This window comes from Trichosurus vulpecula, chromosome 2, assembly GCF_011100635.1.
Source record: "Trichosurus vulpecula isolate mTriVul1 chromosome 2, mTriVul1.pri, whole genome shotgun sequence".
Classification (NCBI taxonomy): Eukaryota; Metazoa; Chordata; class Mammalia; order Diprotodontia; family Phalangeridae; genus Trichosurus; species Trichosurus vulpecula.
The window spans coordinates 397,593,160-397,602,510 of record NC_050574.1 but is presented as its reverse complement, the minus strand read 5'-3'; positions in this window follow the sequence as shown (position 1 = coordinate 397,602,510).

Sequence of the window (9,351 nt, the reverse complement as noted above, 5' to 3'; positions counted from 1 at the left end):
AAGTACAGCACAAAAGTAATCCCTGAGCCCAGAACCAGCAGGTGAAAAACCTTGGTGGAGCCTTGCAGCAGGGAGAGCCTGGTAACAAGAGGAAGTCCCTAGGCTGAGGTCCTAAGAGGCCCTAAAGGAGGGGCCCTACCACGGCCCACTATACTTAAGACCTAGAATTTTGATACTGAGAGGGGAAGAAAATATTTATAGCATGTAGCCCGAAACTGTAAGCTAAGAGAGCATCCTATTGATATAGTATAATAAATGAGTCTATAAGAATGAAGATGTAATATGTCATTCATCTCCTTACAGAGAAGTAATGAATGTAAAAGGTAGATAGAGACATATTTTCAAACATGGCTAATGTGAGAGTTTGTTCTGTAGTATTATGTAGCTATGTATTGAGGAATTTGCTTTTTGTTTTCTGAAATTTCTTATGGGGGAGAGTGGAAGGGAAAGATCGATTTAAAAAGCTATTACTTGGGAAATTTAAAAAAAAATGAAAGTCCTATAATTAAAAAAGAAGACTTCATATTAAATCAGTGACTATTAAACACATTTTCAATGTTGACATACTGTGTCACAGCTGCAGGATATCCAGTGAATGAATGCTTTATGAAATATTCAGTGTGTCAATGCATCCTTAAGCCCCCAGATACAGAAAGACAGAAGCAAATATTTTTATTGAAAAGAAATCAACTATTTTGTTATTATGTACCAAAATTTAAGTAATCTTCCATACTCAAGGATGCAGTTGTGGGGTATGAGTTCCAATTAAGAAATATAGCAGGTAAATTGTAGACCAAGAACTGACTCAGGGCCCTAAGAGCTTGGACTAATCCTAGGACATTTTTGATCCGCCCTCCCCTTAAGCCGTACTTCACCCATGTGCAACAGAAGCACATGGGGGCAGATTATAATTGAAACATTAGAAAACATTAGTTGCTTTAAATTCCTTTTGTTAGTCTTATGATACTTCTTGAGCCGTTTTCTGCCTTAGGCAATTTGGGAAATCCAAAAAGGTAAAGGAAGTATCTCCTCTCTCATTATGAGTGTTATTGTTCAATAGTTTCCAGCCATGTCTGACTTTTTATGATCCCATTTGAGGTTTTCCTGGCAAAGAAACTAGAGTGGTTTGTCATTTCCCTTTCCAGCTCATTCTACAGATAAGGAAACTAAGGCAAACAGGGGTAAGTGACTTGCCCTGAGTCACACGGTTAGTAAGTGTCTGAGGCCAGATTTGAACTCAGATTCCAAGCCTGGCACTTTATCCACTGGACCACCTAGCTGCCGTCATTATGTACTCATTATGTGAACCTTTTGTAATTTTGTAATTTGTCTTTCGTAAAGAATTTTTTTCTAATGCCCATTATTATTATTTTGAATTTGTACTACTAGCAATTGTTGGTCAGTATTAAAGATAAATTGACGTTTTCTTTGTAAAAAAAAAAAACAGAAGAGCAGGTATTGTTACAGTTACTATAAGAGTTTAAAGGACTTTGTCCTGTTTGTCCCCCTAAACACCTCCTTTGCTACATGTCAACTGATGCTTGGTTTGGAACAATGTATGGAATAAAACTTTTTATCCACTTAAATTCTAAAATATAATAAAGTATATTTTTCTTTCCACAGCAGTATATGTCCATGTGAAAAAGAAATCAGTTCTTTTTGATTACTTTTATTTATTTTTAATTTGATTGTAAGATTAGGCTCCCTTCTTTAGGAAAAAACTAGTCTTAAATTAAGCCGGTAACATAGATAGTCTCTTAAGTCTAGGTTACCTATAGATTTAGTGAATCAATAGATTGAAAAGAGTTTATCATTTAGTAGTGGATAATTTAGGGGAATAAAATAATCATAAGATTATAAAGCTTTTCAAAAAGCTAAGTCCCCCTTTCTAGAAGAAAGAGGGGTTGACCAGAGGCTAAGTTCCCCTTTCTGGCAATTGGAGAAAGGTTAGCCAGAAGACAAGTTATTTTTTCCACTCTTAGTGGGTGAGTCACCCGTCTTTTTTTTCCTTTTGCTGGAGTATAAGTTGAGTAATGGACTCTGCTAAAGAAGATGGGGGGGGGGGTGACTGCTAACCACTGACCACAAGTTCCCAGTACACTTTCTGGTTACAAAAGGTACCACCTGGAGGAAAGGACTTCTGGAAAAGGATTAAGAAAGTCTGGGAGAAGCTAACTGGTCAGGTGACCTGCCTTATACATTTGAATTATGTTCAAAAGAAGTCTGTCATTTTTTATTCCTCTTTTTTGTTATAAAACCCCTATCTGTACATCACTCCTTGTCTCTGATATCCGGGGAGTCAAGTGACTTGTTTTAATATCCAAATGCTAGGTTTGCAAATCAAATCATAGATGGCTTGGTAACTTTGTCCTTTGTTTCCTTTTATTTCAGATAATCAATTTTAACACATGTACACTTGAAGAGATAAGCAGGCAAAGATCTAGTACTCTTTCAGTTGATGGTTGTATACGCTGGGGGAAAACGGGAACTTAAAATTATAGGAGTGGATTGCCTGGGACCGGGTTGAGAATTAACACTGGTATCCCAGGACTTGGGATATTTGTTCATTCTGGACACAGGATTTAGAGCTATAAGATATCCCAGAAATAACCATTCCATATTATTTCCATATTCCAAACCATCAATTCTATATTATTTTATAGATGAGGAAACTAAGTTCAAAGAATTATTCTTGGAGAAAAGAGAAGCAACATAAGAGCTGAGTAATTCTGTCTTCTATGCTTTGTCCATTATTGGCTTCTAATTGAATTTTGGCAATGGTCTTCATTTCATGCTATTCTTCCTTTCAACATAGCTTGAACCCCACCATCCCGAACATTTTATTGTCCTTAGCATTCATTGCCAGACTCAACACATTTTGGGAGATAGTAGGGTTTTTTTTTTAATATTCTCACAGGATCATGACACTTGTTTATATTCATCCCCAGTTACCTGTCCTTGCTTTCTTATTCTGAGCATGTCTTTTTTAAAATCTAAGTTGATCCATGAGTTCCCTGTGGGCCCACATTAGTCTTTTTAGACAGCTCCTCCTTCCTTAACTTTTGGGATAATGTGTGTTTGTGTCATGAGAATTTCATTCTCAAAAATTGACTTGCTTTGCACTGACTTCCTCTGTAGAATTTTAAGCCATGAGGTTCTACCTGAGCTACCTCTGAATTTGAAATCCTATAGCCTCTAACATAGAGTGTGCATCTCATTATGTCCGGATTTCTCTTTTGTATCCATAACCAATATGCATGTAAGAAATAGAATAAAAGTTTCATCAAGGAAATATATGACTGAGAAAAGTGTGGATGGTTTGTGATTTTCACTGGTGGGAGGAGATAACTAACTCATGGAAGTAGCAAAGTGTCTTTCATGAACTTCAAGGTGGCATGGTCACATTCATTTGCTCCCAACATTCCTATCATTTGTACTTCAACAATGGTCAGAATCATGCCCAGAAAAACTGTTCCTTTCCATCCACATTATACAATACTCTCCTTCCAGAACTCAATGGCTCAGAAAAACTGGTCTTCTCTGCTCTTGCTCCTTTTACCTTTTCATGCCTTTAAGCTGGCTGTCCCCCATGGCTGGAATGCATTATCTCTCTCTCTTCAAAACATCAGCTTCTGCATAAAGCCTTTCCTAATATCTAGAACTGCCAGCACAACTGCCAGTGCTTCCCTCCCAAACTACCTTGCATTTATTTTGAATTTATGTTATATAATACTGCATGTCCCCAAAGTCTCAATGCAGTTTTAAGCTTTAATAGAGTTTGGGGACATCCTCTGTTTATCCTGGATATTTTCATATTTTACATGTTGTAACTCTAGCAGGATATGAATTTATTGAGAGTAGAGATTGTTATTTTTTTATATTTCTGTCTTCAGGGCCTGGCACAGTGCCTCGCACTATGGAAGCATACCCTGCCCCATTGCCTCTTTAAGTTACATATTGCAAGTTAACATTAGGATAAATACTTTAGACTCAAGTCCTTGTTCTCACCTGAATGTCTTTTTTCTTTAATTATCAACTCCAAAACCATACTTTGTACTAAATTCTTTTTCCCTCCTCACCAAAGACATTTTTTCCATAAAGAGAGAGGATAAAAGTTTATAAAGGAACTCTAATCTCCTAAAAAAAATAGAAAAAGGTGATAACTAGACATAGAGCTGGAATATCTTACTATAACAAAGGCCATTACCTAGCTTCACTCTTGACTAGACTGAATGGTTTAGGAAAATGATGCTCCAGGATACCCTCACATTTTGAGTGATTTTTATTCTATTTGATCAATCTAAACTATTGAAAATTTGTCAATGAACATGTATTAATCATCTTCTATGTGCTAGGCACTATGCCAAGAAAAGTAAAAGATTGTCCTTAGCCTTAAGGATCTCAGGGTCTACTAGAGGAGACAATATGTAAACAACTATGTACAAATGAGACACATACACACACACACACACACACACACACACACACACACACACACTCATGACAAATTGGAAATAAAGAATAGTGAGAAGGGACCCGAATTAAGGGAAATCAGGAAATGCTTCCTATTGAAGGTGGGATTTTAGCTGGAACTTAATGAAAGTCAAGAGGCAGGATTGAGGAGGTGGAGTATTCCAGCTACAGGATCAGCCAGAGAAAATATCCAGAGTTGGAGATGGAGTGTTTAATTTGAGGAATAATAAGGAGGCCAGTGCCTATGGATTGAGGACTATATAGGGTGGTGAGGGGTGTAAAAAAAACTGGAAGGGTGAGGGCGAGGGGAGGGGCATGAAGGGCTCGGAACACCAAATGGAGGATATTATATTTGATGTGGAAGGTGACAGGGAATTACTGGAATTTATTGAATAGAGGAGTGAAATGGTTAGACCCATGCTTTAGGAAAGTCACTTTGACAGCTGAGTGGCAGATGGACTGTAGTGGAAAGAGACTGGAAAATGTCAGATAACTGAAATATACATGCATTGAAACATAGGTGTGAGTCATTCCAGCAGTTCAATGTGGGAGAAGCCAACTAGAGATTTAGCAAGGATGTGCTTATCAAACAGACATTCCACTTTGTGAGAATTGAGAGCACTGGAGGCATTTTGCCTGGTTTGATTATATGATCAGCCAGTCCTTTGATGGATTTTACCTATTTGTCCAAGTAGTAAGTTCTGAAGAAATCACATAAATGGGGGTCATTTTGGCCAGTTGCCAGTTTGTGAAATTCCAGGAACAAATGATTGACAGTTTTTCCAAGTACAAAGTCCACTACACTTCATCTCACTTTCCCAGTCACTGTGGTCTGGTTTCTTGATGACCTAAGGGAAAATTCTGCCATTTTGTTGGTTTTGAAGTTTTATCAGCTTCTTAACATGTCCTCTCTCCTCATGGGATTGGTATAGAAGATGTTTGGTAAAGTTCTTCAAAGATACATCATCCTGGTTGAAGTAAGACATAGGTAGAGTTAGGAGGTCTAGAGTTCCAAATTGATCTGCTGGTTGATAACAGCCTCTGAGTCCTGGTGGTATTTCTGCTGTACTTAAGAGAGGGAAAAGGTCATCTTGGTGGCATTGGTGTATCATAGTGAGGAAGCTGCTGCTGAAGAGGCAGGGTAGATTGAAATAGGAGGTTGCTGCTTGGAAGGTAGAATGAAAGACAGTTGGTTAATGGAGATGAAGGTGGAAAGGTAGCTAAGGGAAGATCTGGCAAGAAGTTTACTTGAACTCTGTAAATATGTTATATGTTGAGGAATTTTGTCTTTTGTTGAAGAAAACTACAAATTATGAGTGGAAGTAGCTTGTGTCAGATGAGGAAACTGAGTCAAACAGGGTTAAGTGACTTGCTCAGGGTTGCACAGCTAGTAAGTGTTTGAGGCCAGAGTTGAACTCACAAAGATGAATCTTCCTGACTCCAGGCCCCACACTGTGCCATCTAGCCCTTACATCATCCGCAGAAAGGCATTAAGATTATTGAAGTATTTTCCTGTCCTTTGAAGATCTCACGCAACCCTGTGGCACTATTCCCTCAGATCTATAAAAAGGAACCTATTAGAAAGCTTAAACTGAAGGGATCTGACACCCTATCATGATTAAATAATTGGCTAAGGTCAGAAACTGGCTTTTGAGTATTTATAACCTATTGGTTTCAAACCACGAAAGAAAGAATACAAAATTATCCAGCTCCCCATCACTTATTAGCTAAGAGATTGAGCAATTGAAAAAAAAAGTCTTGGCAAAGCTGTTTTGGTGTTCAGTGCTCAGTTCTAGCAACTCATAAATCACTCTAATGCATTCAATGAATATATATAATATATATATATATATATGTTCCTGAAATCTGTGATCTCATAAATACTGCATCAGCATACTTAGAGATAATAACCAATAAAAATAACAACTAGCATCTATATAGTCCTTTAAGATTTAACACTTTATAAATATCTCATTTTGTCCTCATAAAAAGAAGGAAACTGAGGCATAAAAGTAATTTCTATATATTCATTCTATTGCTATTATCACATCCCTCTGATACCATCGCTTCACTATCTCCTCCTTCACAGAAGTCTTTGATGATGATGAAGTGCTTCTTCTTCTGCTTGCCAAAGCCAATCCTTCTACGTATGTTATTGATACCATTGTCTTCTATCTCTTCTAGCGGATTGCTCCATTATAACTCCCACATTCCCTGTTATCTTTGATTTCTCCTTGTCTACTGGCTTTTCCCAAATTCTTACAAATTAATCTATGTCTTCTTCTTGCCCACCATACCTGCCAGCTATTATTGGATATGTCTCCAGTCTGATGACTTCTCAGTCTCTCTGGCTGAATCTTAATCCAGGTCACTCTGACTAACTATAGAGTCCCCCAAGTATTTGTCCTTAGTCTTCTTCCTCTTCTTTATCCTATCTTCCATGATGATGTCATCAATTAGCATTGGGTTCAATTATAACTGAATTTAGACAAGTCTGAGATCTACATAGAAAGAACTAGTCTCTCCCTTTTGCTCCTGTCTCTCATTACTAATTATGGAACATTTTAAACTAAATGCTAACATATACAAAACAGACCTCTTTATGATTCACCCAAACCTCTCCTCTTCTAAATTTCCTTATTACTGTTGAAGGCACCTCCATCTTTCCAGTTACTGAGGCCAACAATCTCCTTGAAGTTCTCATCTCCTCTCTCTTAGCACAAATATCCAATCTCTTATCAAATCTTCCAATTTCTTTTTCTCCAACATCTCTTGAATTTGTCCACAATTATTTTTTCATATAGTCATTACTATCTTCAGGCCCCCATCACTCATTTCACAAGAAATCTCATTTTCCACCAACTGTATAATACTTCTCAGATTCTAATTAATAATAGAAATGACTATGTAAAGTGCAACACAAAGTTTACCAACTGCAAAGTTAATATGATCTAATAGGATGAGAAGATAGTATATTGGCATTTGACATGTTCAAATGAAAGAATGCTAGCCCTATTTGCTTCATTCTATAACATTTTCATTTGTTTCAGCTAAAAGATGAAAGACATAATTGTTTTTCAAAACCTTCCACATTGAGTTTGAATTTGTCTAGCCAATTTCATACCACAAACTCCTCCCAATACATCTGGTCTGCCTGACAATTCAGGCACAGTGGAGATGCAAAATTCTCACGATACTTTCTTCTATAAAATCATACTTTTTTATATGCATTTGTAAATGAGAATACATTTTCAGACTAAAGAAAGTAAACTTTTCTTTATAATCAAACCATGAAATAATTTTATGTCATAATCAGTATTCAAATGTAGCAAAGACTTTTAGATCATTAGAACAGTTGCCCTTATGTAAGTGTAAGGTACAATCATTCATTGTTCTCTTAACTTTCAACTGGCTCTGACAGTCACCACAGTTTGGTGATGGTGGTGGTAGTGGGTCAATAAAATGAAACAAATAAAGAATAGTTGTAGGTAACTTTAAATGGCTTGTCCAGAAAAAAGGCTTCAGTATTGCTTTAATGTTTTACAAATACTTTATCATCCATATCCTGAAATAACATAACACTCCATTGTGACATAGAATCACAAAATATTTAATGGTCCCCCAGTGTCTGATTATAGTTTTTGAGAAGAAGCATCTACCAATTCCAAGGGACTTTTACAGATGTTGAGCATTTACTTTGACTATTTATTACCCCTGATTATAATTTACCTTCTGTTTACTTACTGGTCTTGAGATAGAGTACATTGAAATAGATTACAATTTTCTTCTCTTAATTTGGCATTGTATCTTACACACACACACACACACACACACACACACACACACACACACCCATAGTAGATGTGAAGAATTCTGAAAGATTTTCACATTTTACTACTACATTAGGCTAAATTCTAATATTCAGTGCAGGCAAATACATGTAGTTTTGAAAGTGAAGAAAATTGACTCCAACAGTGCAGTTTCTTATGTCAAATAGGTAGATGAGGAAGATTGTTAAGAAACCTGTATAGACTAAGGGGATCTGATATGTCATATTCAAAGCCCAGCTTGATCCTTATGTTAAATGAATATGCTTGGCCTGCTAACTCATACAAAGTCATAAGCAGTGCATGCCACTCACCTCAAGCAAAGCTTTTAATGACAGACTAAGCCAGATTTTTCCAGGTCCCAAGATTTACCTGGGGGTAAAACTACCTCCTTTTAATACAACTCATTTCACTTATGCATTAGGAAAGCATTAAGTTGATTTTCTAAGATATAAATGACTAGTTCCCCAGAATCCCACCCTCAATGTTCTAAGGGATATTTACATCTAAAAGAGGCTTATTATTTCAAAGGACTCTCTAATTTATGAAATTTCAGGCAGTGTGAGAGATAGGTGGGCATCTCTGGAACTATTCTGAAGCAGGCAAGCCTTACTGGAAATCTGCCAGAAGTAGTAGCTTGAGTACACTTCTGTTATGGAGATATGGAAGATTTCAGAAGGGCCTCAGAACATGCATTTTCTTACCCTACTTTGCTTTCTTCAGAAATAATCTCCCCAACCCTAATTAGAAACACCTAAATCTGGGTTGGAGCCAAGATGGTGGAGAGAAGCCGGGAAGTTGCCTAAGCTCTCCCCTGTTTCCCTCAAAAATAACATTAAATCAAGCCTCTAAAAGACAGAGTGAAACAATTTTTCCAGCCTAAGAGAACTTAGAATGACTTCAGGAAAGGTCTGTCTCACTTGGGTAAAAGGGGATGGAGCCCAGTACAGGTAGTATCTGGTCAAGCCAGTGGAAGGCACTTAGCCACAGTACAGATCAATGACTGAGGCCCCATAGTCTTGGCTCAGCAGGCCAGCTGTGAGACCTATAC